Here is a 16,018-nt window from a genome sequence, read left to right as displayed (position 1 = left end):
TCAATTAATAGTTACCTTTTTTAGTTTCTTAGTTTCTTCTTCAAAATTACATTCTTCCTGAAAATTTCTCGATAGCAAGTCGTCTTAACGTCGGACACGCACAGAATTTACCTGAAGTTCTGAAATATTTTATAGAACCGTATCCTGAAAAATACTGAATGTTAATAACATAATTCATCAAGTCACTATAGCTTTATACTGAATTTAGTCGGAGAAATTAGACTGTGTATTTGTTTACGGCTGTCAGTGCATTCGCACTGAGCGCTCGATCAGCTGTAGGCGCGTGACGTAGGAAGCAATTGTTCGCGATCAACGACTGCCTTGTGCGGCGCGCAGACTTGACTGTTGCTTTGAGTATGTGCCGCCGCCAAAACACAGCGCGGTATCCTTGTATTCTCTGCGTGTTTACATGTAGCTGTTAGTTTCTCTAAAGTATGTCATTCCACAAAAATTTTAACGTTTGATATATGATGTATTCCCTTAGAGCGTCGTGATTTAAGAGTTTCTACTTCAACAGCGTTATCATGAATAATTTTGCGAATTCTATATGGACCGTTAAAAAGCAGAAAAAATTTGCGACACAAGCCTTTTCCTTTGTGCGACAAACGATGAGACTTAATTAACACCTTTTGGCCAACTGAAAAAGTTTTTAAACGACCAGGACGCTTAGCTGATTTCTCTCTTCTAGCAGCCGCAGATGCAATATTTTGCAGAGCCAGGTTCACAACTTCAGAATGCCGCAGTTTCCGTGAAGGCGGAAAAGGAACGATTTCAGATATGCGATTTGTCGGTGCTTTGTTTTTTAATATCAGTATAGGCGGTAAAGAAGTTGAGTCATTAGGAAGTTCATTCAGAATGTTTTGAAAAATATGAAGATACTGATCCCACGTTCTGTGATTCTGATGACAATAAAGACGACACAATTTATTGATTTCCTTCATCCATCTCTCTGAAGCGTTAGATTGTGGGTGAAAAAGTGAAATGAAAATTGGTTTAATCTTACGACGCCGTAGAGTACGAAGCCAAATTTTAGAACAAAACTGTGATCCATTATCTGATATAACCTTATCAACATGACCCACTTCTTTAAGAAAATGTTTGATGAAAGCATTAGATACTGAACGAGCTGTTGCTTTGCGTAACGGTGTAAAACACACATATTTTGATGTCAACTCCACTGCTACGAAAATGTACGCAAAACCATTAGTAGAACGAACCACTGGACCGAACAAATCGACTGCAGCCATTTCCTTTAATTTAGCTGGAATGATAGGAAACAACGGTGCTCTGTGAGAAATTGTTGGCGGCTTAGCCTTTTGACATAATTTGCATTTCGCCAGAACAGATCGAATACGTTTTTCCATATTACTGAAGTAGCAATTTTCCCGTAATTTATGAAAGCATTTTCTGGGACCAAAGTGTGCATAACTGAAATGCGTATACCAAATCAGCTTACTAACCCACTCATCAGGAATACAAACTAACCAGAGTTGTCGACCGATTTTCGTTTAAAAAGAATATCATTGCGAACTAAATAATGCTGTCTAATCGCTACGCTTTCCTTTCTCCTCCACTTCTCCTTAATGTCCTTCCAGATTGGATCCTTATTTTGCTCCTTAGCGATGTCCTGGAGCGAAGACGAAATAAAGTTCTCAAACGCAACACCTTGAATATACATCAAACAATAATTGATTTCCTTGCAGTCCTCTTCAGCACTTTGTTTCAAACCCATAGGTGCACGTGATAAAGCATCAGCAACAATATTTGAAGAACCCTGTATGTAAACAATACTAAAATCAAATTCCTGTAGGTACAACGCCCATTGTGACAATCTGCCATGAGTTAATTTTGTCGACATAAGAAATTCCAGAGCTCGATGATCGGTATAAACCTTAGTAAGTCTGCCAAACAAAAATGTGCGAAATTTTGTAAAAGCCCAAACAACAGCCAAAGCTTCAAGTTCCGTAATCGAATAATTCTTTTCTGATTTAGAAAGAACACGACTTCCAAATGCAATAGTCTTTTGTACTACAACGCCGTTTTCTTCTATCTCTTGAAATAAATGTGCACCTAGGCCTTTGTATGATGAGTCCGTCGCCAAACAAAAATCTTTAGATAAATCCGGATGTGAAAGAAGTGGAGCAGCAACTAAAGCATCACGAAGCTGTTCAAATTCTGACTGAGCTTCCTCATCCCAACACCAATTAGGTTTCTTTCCAGATAGTTCACATAAACGAGGTGTGGCCAAATCGTCCAATTTAACAAAGCGTCTAAGAAAATTACAGACACCAAGAAAACTACGAACATCACGTTTTGTGGTAGGAACAGCATAATTACGAATAGCGTCAAGTTTTTCTGGATCAGGAAGAATACCTTCTGTAGAAATAATGTGACCGAGAAATTTCACCTGAGAACGACCAAATTCAGATTTTTCTAAGTTCACCGTAATGCCAACTCTTGCAAAAATACGTAATAATGAATCCAAAATTTTGTTGTGTTCACTCCAAGAATGTTTAGCAATAAGAATGTCGTCAACATATGAAGTAATATTATCACGAAGATAAACAGGTAAAATTTCATTTAAGCTACGAATGAATGCTGCAGAAGATACAGTAAGTCCAAACGGTAATTTCCGAATCTGGTAACAGTTACCATAGGCTAAAAAGGCAGTATATTTTCTACAATCAGGGTGGAGGTCTATTTGCCAAAAACTTGCGCGCATATCAATCGTCGATAAAACTTTAATTCCATGGAAATGTTGAAGAAGTTCATATAAATTTTGTGGGCGGTCAGTTTCAGGAATGATGATATTATTTATCTGTCTGGAATCCAGAACCAAACGAATTGACCCATCCTTTTTAAGAACAACGTGTAATGGGCTGGTATAAGGACTGACTGCTGGCTCAATAATGCCCTGATCTAACATGTATTGAAGTTCATTCTTAACCTTGTCTCTGTAAGCCAAAGGAATAGCGTACGTTTTTCCTCGAAATGGTGTGTGTTCTTTTGCTTTAAATAAATATTGTAAGCCTTGTATAGTTCCTGTGTGATGACTAAATACTGTAGCATGTGAAGTCAAAATTTGGTGCAGCTCTTCTCTTGCAACGTCATCTGGCACTTCAGCTTTCTTAACCTTTTCATTAATTAATTCTTCGCTATTAATTATATCATCCATCGCGTCTCTGTATCTATTGTCATTGTCATGAATAAACACACTGTCGTCATAATGCTCAACGAAAACATCAGAAGTAAGAAACCTTAAACATTTTGTATCTGACTCAGATCTTGTTAAACACTCGAAAAATTTCAAACATTTCGGCATTCCGGCAACAGTCAAATTCACATTTCCTTCTTTAAAGTTCAAAATTGCCTTATGTGCGTTAAGAAACTCCATACCTAATATAATTTGTGTACTGAGTAATGGAACAATAATAAAATTAGCAGAAAATTCGTATCCTTGACAAATGAAATTTAAGTTGGTCTGTTGTTTAACTTCCACACTTTTTCCAGAAATCGCTCCTCGAATTGCAGTTTTTGAAATAGGTAACACAAGACAAGCAATAGTTCTTACACATATACGAAAAACTGATTCACTAATAACATTCAGTGGGCTCCCGGAATCTAAAACTGCAGTGAACTTATTCTTACCGACACATACTTCAATAACAGGATGTAAAAATGCGTCTACATTATTTTCCTTTTCGTCTAGCAAAACGTCTCTCATGTCTTCCAGGCGTACGTAGTGTAAAGTCGTAGTGTCATTACTTTCTGAACCGTCTATATTGCTGCCAGAAGCCGAAGCTGCAAGTCGTTGTCGATTGTTTGCGTCACGTCTTTGAGTATTCGCATTTCGCGGATCAATTTCTACGATTTGCACTTGTCTCTCTGAAGTTCTGTCACGTGGAGGATGCCAATTAGGTCCTTCCTGTCTGTTAGATGCAAATTCTTGGTTGTGTCTGTTATTAAAATTTCTGTTTTCCTGTCTGTCTGCATAACTACTTCTTGTGTAATTTCGACTGTCACTTCTGAAATTATTGTTGTATCTACTACCCTGGTTATTTCTGTAGTAAGAATTTCTATTACTGTATGAATAATTTCTGTCCTGATGATACCGATTACTGTTTCCATGTGATTGATCATTCCGGTACGAATTACCGCTATTATAATTGTCTGCGTAATTTCTGTTAGAACGTCTGTTATTGTCATAGGGCTGGTATCTATTGTCCTGTCTGTTACGTCTGTCATTCTCAACATTACCCATATAACGCCCGTTCCGATGACTATCCCTTTTCTCTGAAAATCTATTGTAATTACTGTTACTGAAAAAATTACAGGAAGTCCCATCGTCGTTGTCATACTCGAGTTCTTGTAGCAAAGTCTTAAAAGTCTCAATGTCGTCTTTACATCTTCCGGCTAAAGCAATTTGTCTTATGGATTGTGGCAGCTTAGTTAAACAAATGCGAATTAATTCAGTCGGGCTATAAGGGTTGGACAGGAACTGATTCTTTCGAATCATGTCTTCAAAGTACTCTGCCGGCGTGCGGAACTCAGACTGTTTAAAATTACGCTGCATAATCAGACTATGTTTGACTCTGTCTTGTGTGTTTTCGGACCAATATGCCGATAGAAATGCATGATAAAAATCATTTAGATTATTACAATCCCTAATGAGTGCGCGCATCCGCGTCGCCGGTTCGTTTTCTAAATATCCACACATAAATTCCAGTTTGTGACTTAGTGGCCAATTTGGTGGAAGTGCGTACATAAATTGATCTAACCATGCACGTGGATGTATGTCATTCTTAGAATTGCGGAAGATCTTAAATTTCCGAACAGTCAAAAAGTGTTTATAGTCAAAGTTTTCGCCTCGTGGCGACAAAGTCCTACCGCGTCTGTCCCAGTCCGAATGTCGATTATTGTCAAGTTCACGCGCCTGGCGCTCTCTTGTTGCTTCTCGTAAATGAAATAAATTATTTTCTTCAAAGCCCTCTGCTATCCGTGATTCTAAATTTCTTCTGCTGTCTTTTCCTACGATTTCGCCTTCAATTTGTTTGACTTGCTTTCGTAATGCCTCAACTTCCCTTTTAGCGCGTTCATTAAATTTTCCCTGATTTTCAACATGCTTATTTATATTCTGGTACTCTTCGGTTGCTGCAAATGGCAATGGTGCTGTATCATCTGAATCTCTGTCCCCACTTAAACTAAGACTTGTCAGTTTATCTGAAATCTCCTCAACTCTTTCCGATAAATCACCTATTTGTTCTTTCTGTTTATTTATGTCTTCCGTAAGTGTCGCGACTCGGGTTTCAGTATTAACACATTTGGTAGCTAACTGTTCATATTGTTGTGTTAGATTATTTAATCTGTCATTTGGTACGGATTCCTCGATTCTCTCAAATATTTCTTCCTTATCTTTTGCACGTTGTAAATTTAACTCTGAAAATTTCTGTACTATCACGCGATCTCTTTCTTCCTGTTCTCTATCCTGTTCCCTTTGTCTAATCTCTACTGCAACTAATCTATTATTGTGAGCATTCAAAATCGGTTGTACTTCTTCTCTGATTTCTTTCTTTAATTCATCTTTCATATTTTTGAAACATGTCCCTATTCGTGAATCTAACCGTGTTTCCAAAGTTCCCATCTCTGTTTTAATTGTTCCAATCTCTATTTTTAATTCAGATCCAAACCGTGTTTCCATTGTTCCCATTTGTGATCCCAGTGAGTCTAACTGTTTTTCCATTGTTCCCATTTGTGATCCCAAATTTAATATTGCACTCATCAACTGCTCCATGTTAACTGTTTCAAAATTCTTTTCGCCCCTAACATTTCCCGCAAAACCAGCTTCCTTCGTCATAGATGTAAAGCTATCTGTGTTCGATACTATTTCAGAATCTTCTATCGTTAATCTCGTATTCTGTGAATTTTCTGATTGAGAAAAATTTTGAAATGGTTCCGGACTGTCTTCCCGACTTATTAAATTGTTTTCAACTCCATTATTCATCATACTGTTGTCCTGTGTTGGCGAGTTCGCCATGTCAACAATTTCGTCATTCTCACTATTCATCATTTTCGCCTTTTTCATCGACCGCGTAATCATTTACAAAACATAAAAAATTCGTCACTGTACGAAAATTACACACAATGACTCTTTATCTCCAACAATACCATTTACATGAAATGTTTCCCTCAAACACGATTAATCGAACAATTGAAATAATTGCACTAAATTGTCAAACGCGTATACAAGACAACAAATCAAATTCTGAGAAAAAATACCATTAGAAGAATGACAATTACCAAATCTACACATGAAAAATAGACTACAATTACTAAACTACAGATTACTACAACAATACTACTGTCTACTATCTTTACAATCAGAAGAATTCCAAGGGACGATCCGAAGCAGCGGTCGCCACGTGCATGGGGGCTTAATTATTATTAAAATGCAAATAATTTTAATTTTTGGTGGCTGTATGTCCGATTACGCTGTTTCGTAAACGGTTGGCCCTGACTAGTCTTAGTACGCAATCTGACTGCATAGAACAACAACAAGAATGAAATGAAAATTTCCTGTTAACACAATTAATTAATTAAGTCCCCAGCAACTATAAAACCAACGCAACAATAAGCACAAGAGTAACTGTTCTGTGTGTGGGAGTGTGACTCAACGTACACATCTGGCACGGTTCTTCTTCAACAAGACAAGAAATTTTAAATATCATTTATACTGAAGTAATTAAAAAAATAGAAACCCTATAATCACGCAAGAAAACCAGAATTACACTCTAATACAAGAACACAAGCCAGATGCTTTGTTGACTGAACCTGTAATGACGCATTATTTAGGACACTGAAATAATGAGAGAGAAAAGAATTTTTTATTTTTTTTTACCTTCGTTTATATTGATGAAAAGCACTCTAGACATTACAATCTCTCCACACCGACTCGCCACTACCACATCTCAACAAGAACTTTTCAGTATCACATCTCAGCTAGCACTGCCTACTAGCACATCTCAACAAACACTCCTCACTACGATATCTCAGCACAGACTACCACGAGTCCTCGACAGGCACTGTGGAGGCGGCTGAATAATACTCTTTGGCGCAATCTCTGGCGCTGTGGCTCAGTGTAGCCACCTTTCAAGGCATCTTATCCGCATGGCTGTAACGGATCGTGCAGCCACGTCTCAATCCCTGAGTCAACAGATGGGGACGTTTGCAAGACAACAACCATCTGCACGAACAGTTCGACGACGTTTGCAGCAGCATGGACTATCAGCTCGGAGACCATGGCTGCGGTTACCCTTGACGCTGCATCACAGGCAGGAGCGCCGGCGATGGTGTACCCAGCGACGAACCTGGGTGCACGAAAGGCAAAACGTCATTTTTTCGGATGAATCCAGGTTCTGTTTACAGCATCATGATGGTCGCATCCGTGTTTGGCGACATCGCGGTGAACGCACATTGGAAGCGTGTATTCGTCATCGCCATACTGGCGTATCACCCGGCGTGATGGTATGGGGTGCCATTGGTTACACGTATCGGTCACCTCTTGTTCGCATTGACGGCACTCCCAACAGTGGACGTTACATTTCAGATGTGTTACGACCCGTGGCTCTACCCTTCATTCGATCCCAGCGAAACCCTACATTTCAGCAGGATAATGCACGACCGCATGTTGCAGGTCCTGTACGGGCCTTTCTGGATACAGAAAATGTTCGACTGCTGCCCTGGCCAGCACAATCTCCAGATCTCTTACCAATTGAAAACGTCTGTTCAGTGGTGGCCGAGCAACTGGCTCGTCACAATACGCCAGTGACTACTCTTGATTAACTGTGGTATCGTGTTGAAACTGCATGGGCAGCTGTACCTGTACAAGCCATCCAAGCTGTATTTGACTCAATGCCCATGCGTATCAAGGCCGTAATTACGACCAGAGGTGGTTGTTCTGGGTACTGATTTCTCAGGATCTATGCACCCAAATTGCGTTTAAATGTAATCACATGTCAGTTCTAGTATAATATATTTGTCCAATGAATACCCGTTTATCATCTGCATTTCTTCTTGGTGTAGCAATTTTAATGGCCAGTAGTGTATATTATACGGGCATTTCTGTTACGCTTTTTGTACTGGTGACACCAGCCTATTACTATCCTAGCGCCGCGTCTCTGTATTTGTTAGATATGTATTATCGTGCCAGCTTGATAAGAGTTCCAAACATTGTACTAATACTCTAGATACTGGTTACCATATGTAATGGGACACCGTTGTTGCATCCCGATCGATACGAGAACAAATAAAACCTGTACGTGGAGCAACAACGCGTGGTTAAGTATCTCTGCGTTCAACTGTGAGTTCTACGATGGCTTGTTTTCGAGCGCGCGCTAGTGCGGTGGTCGTCAGCGTGGAGTTTATAAATGTGGTCGGTGGCGAAAGCTCTGCGGCGAGCGGTATTCTAAACAAAACCAAGAAGTGCACTGAGGTTTACGGTCGTGTGTCGAGAGAATATTCGACAGTAATTTGCAAGAAGGAAATGGCGTCCAAAATCAAAGCATTCGTGAACAGTGAAGTTTTATTCTAAATTCCTGGCACGATTTTGTCACTAAAATTCAATAATATTCTTCGAAAGACGATACAATAAACTAACAGTGGCATATCAGTCCATTCCGATTAACGAACTTCACCCAGTTCATTATCGTCGACATCATCAACGAAGAGCAAATTCACAAGTAACGTCTTGTAGGCGATTTTCTTTGCAGATTCATTCCACTTTCCGATAACCTCTTCGATAAATCTAAGCCACATAGTCGCTTTCCGTAATACTGAATTCACTATTTAGTGCGTAACAGGTACCCAAAGGGATGTAAAAATTGGTTAGGGATTTCGTAACACGTTCTCTTACTCGTCACAAGTTCGTTTCGTTTTCTGCTGGTAGTTCATGTCCGACTTGCACCTACTCGACAGTTACCTTATTCAGTTTGTTACTTTCAGTGGTCCCAGCCGGTAGTGATTTGAACTGCCGAATATGTTTCGTAACATCTTCGTTTTCTTTTACACGTTATTCGATTTAGTTAACCCCCGATATGTTTCGAGTCTCATGAATTCGCAGGCCGCGGTGGACGAGCGGTTCTAGGCGCTTCAGTCCGGAACCGCGCTACTGCTGCAGTCGCAGTTTCGAATCCTGCCTCGGGCATGGATGCGTGTGATGTCCTTAGGTTAGTTAGGTTTAAGTAGTTCTAAGCCTAGGGGACTGATGGCCTCAGATGTTAAGTCCCATAGTGCTCAGAGCCATTTGAACCATTTGATCTCATGAATTCGTTCCCACACTGCACCAGACTGTCCAATGAACAAAGAAGATACAGATTAATGTATGAATATGTGATAGTATGGAAATGTTACAGGCTTTAATCATTAAATAAACTACTGAGAGTCAATTAGTGGGCAGAATTTATGGTATGAGTAACGTTATGCCACATTTCCGTACGGAACAAATTTAATTATGCCTGGCTATGCTTTGACTTCGCTTCTTATTGGATATTACGCTACATCGACAAGTGCGAACACAAAGCAAACACAGCTTGTCTTTGAGTCATGATATACTCTCCAGCGAACTCTCAACTGGCTGAGGTGAAAGAACTTCCGATTCACATTCGTCGTCAATATCTCATAGCAAAATTTTTATTATATGGGACGTGATTTACAGAAGATAAGCTTTTAACGAATATTCGATAGCTAATCGGCGTGTAATTTACCCGTTCAGCCCTTCCGGGGTATGCTGCTACTAGATGCAAAGTAGCGATGAGGACATTTCACCTGCAGCAGCAATATGGATGTAGAACCGAAAGAGAGCGGAGTATAGACATTGAGCTGCACGGCTGCAAAGACCCTACTCAGATGGGCAAACCCTTTGATTGTTGACATCTTCAAACAAGCGCACACCGCAGCCGGTAAGCAGTTCGTTCGCTAACGTGAAGCACTGTTTTATGCTTCGTTATAGTACTGTGTTGATTACTTCGCCCCTGACTTGGTTTACGATTTGGACACAACAGTGGTTCTTTGTATATTGCTTGCGACGGACTTGCCATCCGTTTTCCTATGTGAAGTCGCACAACGCCATCTCCCAGCTCGCATCGTTTGTGAATTTGTCGTGAACCAGTTTGAACTTTGAACGATTTGTGTTTGTATCCAGTGGCATTCAAAACTACCAGAACACTATCTTTCATCGGAGTTCTCCTTAGTCCTCGTTTTTACGATTGGGGACACTCATAGTATCATAGAAAGTGTACAAATGACAAACCCATATAATCGATGCTTCTTTAAACTAAAATTGATTCTTTGGCACTGACTAGTATCGTGCTGCCAAAAGAAAAGGAAAATTTGTGTTCCCGCCAGACATTGCTTTTTTACCAGTACAGCTGCTAGACACTCAATGTAATTACCAACAAATGGAAGAAACGATCATCAACTTATAGCAGTATTGATATGAGCTCACTCTCATGAAATACTGAAACAGCATAAGCAGTTATCATACCACTGATAACGACATCCGGGACTGCCAACATTACTCCACAACTGTCAACAGCAGCGCAATCTCTCTTGGATAATGGTAAATTGTAATAGTAAGAGAACTAGTAGATTCTATGGTTTAGGAACACAGATGGGGTGTAGTCCTCAGTCCGAAGAGTGGTTTGATGCAGCTCTCCCAGGCAGTCTATCCTGGATAACTACTGCAGTATACATCAATTTGAATTCAAGCTTTGGTTCTCCTCTATGATTTTTCTCCCTTCACACTTCTGTCCATTACCAAATTAACTATACTCATGCTCATAAATTAAGGATAATGCTGATACATGGTGAAACAACTCTCTGGTGGGATGTTTGCGGGTTTAAATCACCTCGGGGTATGACCATGCTGTGCATTTGACCTGCGGTCGTCGCACGGTGGCGCTGGCAGCAGTCCACATACGCAGAGGTGTGTTGGTGCATGTCAGAGTACGGTACAGCGAGTAAGTGTGCAGACGTTTTCAGACGTGCTAATGGTGACTGTCTATTGAAAATGGCTCAAAGAACACATGTTGATGACGTTATGAGGGATAGAATATTAGGGCGACTGGAGGCTGGTCAAACACAGCAGACCGTAGCACGGGCCCTCCGTGTGCCAGAAAGTGTGATCTCAAGACTATGGCAACGATTCCAGCAGAAAGGAAAAGTGTCCAGGGGCTACAGTACTGAACGTCCAAATTGTACAACACCACAAGAAGACCGAATCTCACCATCAGTGCCCGCAGACGGTCACGGAGTACTGCAGGTAGCCTTGCTCCGGACCTTATCGCAATCACTGGAACTGTTGTCTCCCGGCATACAGTCTACAGACGACTGAACAGACATGGTTTATTCGCCCGGAGACCTGCAAGGTGCATTCCACTGACCTCTGGTCACAGGAGAGCCCGTAAAGCCTGGCGTCAAGAGCACAAGACACGGTTATTGGAACAGTGGTCCCAGGTTATGTTCACGGACGAGTTCAGGTATAGTCTGAACAGTGATTCTCGCCTGGTTTTCGTCTGGCGTGAACCAGGAACCAGATACGAACCCTTTAATGTCCTTGAAAGGGACCTGTATGGAGGTCGTGGTTTGATGGTGTGGGGTGGGATTATGATTGGTGCACGTACACCCCTGCGTGTCTTTGACAGAGGAACTGTAACAGGTCAGATGTATTGGGACGTCATTTTGCACCAGTATGTCCGCCTTCATGGGTGTAGAGGGTTCCACCTTCCTCCTGATGGACGATAACGCACGGCCCCACCCAGCTGCCATCGTGGAGGAGTACCTTGAAACAGAAGATATCAGACGTACCAGACGAATGGAGTGGCTCGCCTGTTCTCCAGACCTAAATCCCTTCGAGAACGTCTGGGATGCTCTCGGTAGACGTATCGCTGCACGTCTTCAAACCCCTACGACACTTCAGGAGCTCCGACAGGCACTGGTTCAAGAATGGGAGGCTATACCACAGCAGCTGCTCGACCACCTGATCCAGGGTATGCCAATCCGTTGTGCGGCCTGTGTGCGTGTGCATGGTGATTATATCCATATTGATGTCGGGGTACATGCGCAGGAGACAGCGGCGTTTTGAAGCACATGTGTTTCGGGACGGGACTTATCACCAATACCGTGGGCTTACAGATCTGTGTCGTGTTTGTTACCTATGTGCCTATGCTATTAGCGCCAGTTTTGTGTAGTGCCACGTTGTGTGGCACCAAATTCTGCAGTTATCGTTAATTTATGAGCATGAGTGTACTTTTTGAAACCTCGGAGTGTATCCTCTCAACATATCCATACTTTTAGTCAACTTGTCACATAAATACATTTTATTCAGTGATGAATCTAACCACTTATTTCTTACACAGGTTTGGGTCTTCAGCCAGAAAAATGGATAACAACCACGCAGAAAATGCAGTCATTGATAAAAGCTACATTGATCACAAGAGCGGTCTAAGGCGCTGCAGTGCGGCTGATCCCGGTGGAGGTTCGAGTCCTCCCTCGGGCATGGTTGTGTGTGTTTGTCCTTAGGATAATTTAGGTTAAGTAGTGTGTAAGATTAGGGACCGATAACCTTAGCAGTTAAGTCCCGTAAGATTTCACACACATTTGATATTTTTGATCACAAGAAAGAATCAAAATTGTTCACCGATACAGAGTTGTGATTAGTAAAATCTTTATGGCAGATGCGCCAAAAGAGGAAATAAATCAACTTCGTGCAGACATAAACAGTGTACATAAATGTATCCAATTAACCATAGAAGAGAAACAAAAAATTCTTGCAGACAATAGTAAATAGATGACAATAAGCACTAATTTGACATTTCAAGAATGCAAAAGCACCAGACATATCACATCAAATCACCCACAAGACTAAAAACTAGAAGCTTTCACATAAACTATATACAGACTGAATAAAATTCCAATCAGCAAGGAAACCTATGAAAATGAATTAGAAACAAACAGCTCGTAGCCAAAAACAATCGATATAACACCCAAAGAATACAGAAACTCAACCAGAAAATCAAAATGAAACTGAATAAACTCATAACTAAAGAAAAATGAAACTAATCGGACGACACAAACAAGAAAGACACAGAAACACAGACAACAGGAATATGGTTCAAGTGGCTCTGAGCACTATGGGACTCAACAGCTGTGGTCGTAAGTCCCCTAGAACTTAGAACTACTTAAACCTAACTAACCTAAGGACATCACACACATCCATGCCCGAGGCAGGATTCGAACCTGCGACCGTAGCAGCCACGCGGTTCCGGACTGAGCGCCTAGAACCGCACGGCCACCACGGCCGGCAACAGGAATACTTACGACACGACTAATATAAGAAACAACTCACTGATCGTGTTAGCCATTAAAAGAGTAACAGAGGTACAGCAGATAACCAGAATAAATAATAACGCAATAGAATACAAACAAAAGACAAACGGAAAATACAGAGTGACAGCTGGTGACACTACACACAGTAAGCAACCAAAACAATCCGCAATGTATTAAATCGAAACATCCTAAGTACTCACGCCAACTAAGTACAACTTCAGAACGGCACATATGCACTAATAAGATCACAAATTGTAATTAGAAACAAATACTACTTTAATGTCACAAAACTTGTGTCAGAGAAAATTGTACTCGTATCTCACATAACAAGAAAATATAAAAAACAGCTGTAATTGTTACATAGTGCCATTATTATATAGAAAAACAAACGTTCACAAGCTACTGAAGATGTTTCACAAACAAAAAGAAGCGAAACGCGTATGACACAATACAAATACCCTTTCATTTAGTTTCGTTAGACCTGTGATTCCTAACCTGGGGGCAGTTACTCCCTGAGGGGTAAAATTAAATTTTCTGAGCAGAAAAAAAAGATTCGATCCCGCTTCGGTCACAAAAGTAAATTGTTTTTAAAAGGTCATTAATACTAGGAGGCGCACGAAAAACCGGCCTCGTCTACAGACTGCTTGCCAATTACGCATGAACTGTTGCCCGCCACGAGAAGATACAACAGCAAATAGATAAACGTGTAATAACTGTATTATCACTATTTCCGAATACGGTAATACTGCTTACGTAAGTTAGCAATAATTAAATTTTTTTCAGATAGTGGCATTAACACATGACATAATATGGTGGAGGTTACAGCTTCTGAAACGAATGTATTAACATCATCTTCCTCACATAGTCCACCCTCTACATACATACTTTGAGCTTTGTTCAATGCGTTTGTGACCACAAAACTGAGACATATATGTCACATATGCTTAACATCTCATGAAAATCACTTCCCTGAATTGCAGATAGTTCCCGCAATGGACTAGAAACTGCTTCATTTTTCTCTTCGCAACAGATAAACAAAGTAATTGACAGCACAACACAATAGTAAGTCTTTAATGGTTACTACTCTGCTGTAAGGCTTATACAACACTATCAACAGTATCATCATCAGCATCATCATTATAATTATTATTATCAATTACTACTTTTATTATTATTAGTGGAGCGGTCATAAACAAAGAAATGGCAGCCTGAAATCTCCCAGCTTCTACTAATTCAGAACTGAGAAGTCCAGGAGTCAAATTTACAAACAATAAGAATAGTGCACACATTTAACTTGATTGATTTTAAATAGGAGGGGGGGGGGGGGGGGGGGGGGTTAAGGGTGTGTGTGAAGCGTGTATCGCTAAATAGAGGAGTTCTGCATGTTTAGTAACAAGTGACTTTCCTCAGTCTGGGTAGCGAGCTTTCTTCCCTGGAAAGAAGTTGTAGGCAGAAAAAAAAAGGTTGGCAGAAATAAGCAGTACCAGTTGAGTCATTGTCTCAATCGTTTGTGGTAAACACCTACAAAACTAAGTATCAGTGCCTTTCATCATCTTAAAAATAAAAGTGTCGACAGAAAATTCTTTTTCATTCTGAAGTTTAGCTACGTGCTAGTGCACTCAGGGGTAATGATCTCAGAAAAATTGGTACTGCATTACACAAACCACTTCTCCCAGAATAACTGTAGGGCCTCTCAAAAATTAGGTGCTGTGCTTACCCACTGTTAATCCTATGCCAGTACGTCATTGCTCTGACAGTCACCTTCGTTACTAAGGTTGCTAATACATGTGTGTGTGTATGTGTATGTGTGTGTGTGCGTGTGTGTGTGTGTTGAATTAGGGACCTAGAAGCGACGGAGAAGCCTCGTCCCCGGCGTAGTCCTCAGTGGTTTACAACCCCACAACAGGCCACGGCAGTCCACTCACCCCACCGCCGCCCCACACCGAAACCAGGGTTATTGTGCGGTTCGGGCCCCAGTGAACAACACCCCCCCCCCCCCCTCCACCCCATCGGGGAACCTCTCATACCAGCCGTGTGTAACCCCAAATGTTTGCGTTGTAGAGTAATTATAGTGTACGCGTACGTGGAGACACTGTTTGCGCAGCAATCGACGACATAGTGTAACTGAGACAGAATAAGGGGAACCAGCCCGCATTTGCCGAGGCAGATGGAAAACGGGCTTAAAAACCATACACAGGCTGGCCGTCACACCGGACCTCGACACTAATCCGCCGGGCGGATTCATGGCGCGGAACGGCACGCCTTCCCTCTCGGAAGCAGCGCGTTAGACCGGGCGACTAGCCGGGTGAGCTGCTAATACATGGCTCTACAGAGCCACAATTTGGATGTAATCAATTCGAAACTCGGTGGTGGGAGAAATTTTCTCCTCCAACATTAAGCTGGCAAGGGGAGGAGGGATAGAGTGTACTGTTCCTGATCGTTGGACTTCGCGCCAACGACCTGGATTGGATTCAAAATCCCACGTTGTGTTTCATGCTGCGAGGGTATGTAGCATAACTAAGGGCGATGATCCTGTCGGATGGGGACATCAAGCTCGGCGGTCCCCTGGGTGCTATTTGAGAGGAACTATGCAGTGGCAACGGATTTCTCTCCCTTCTCTCATCAACAGGCGAGTGGA

Source organism: Schistocerca americana, chromosome 2, assembly GCF_021461395.2.
Source record: "Schistocerca americana isolate TAMUIC-IGC-003095 chromosome 2, iqSchAmer2.1, whole genome shotgun sequence".
NCBI classification, from domain to species: domain Eukaryota; kingdom Metazoa; phylum Arthropoda; class Insecta; order Orthoptera; family Acrididae; genus Schistocerca; species Schistocerca americana.
The sequence above is the reverse complement of the archived record's forward strand: the minus strand, read 5'-3'. Positions refer to the sequence as shown.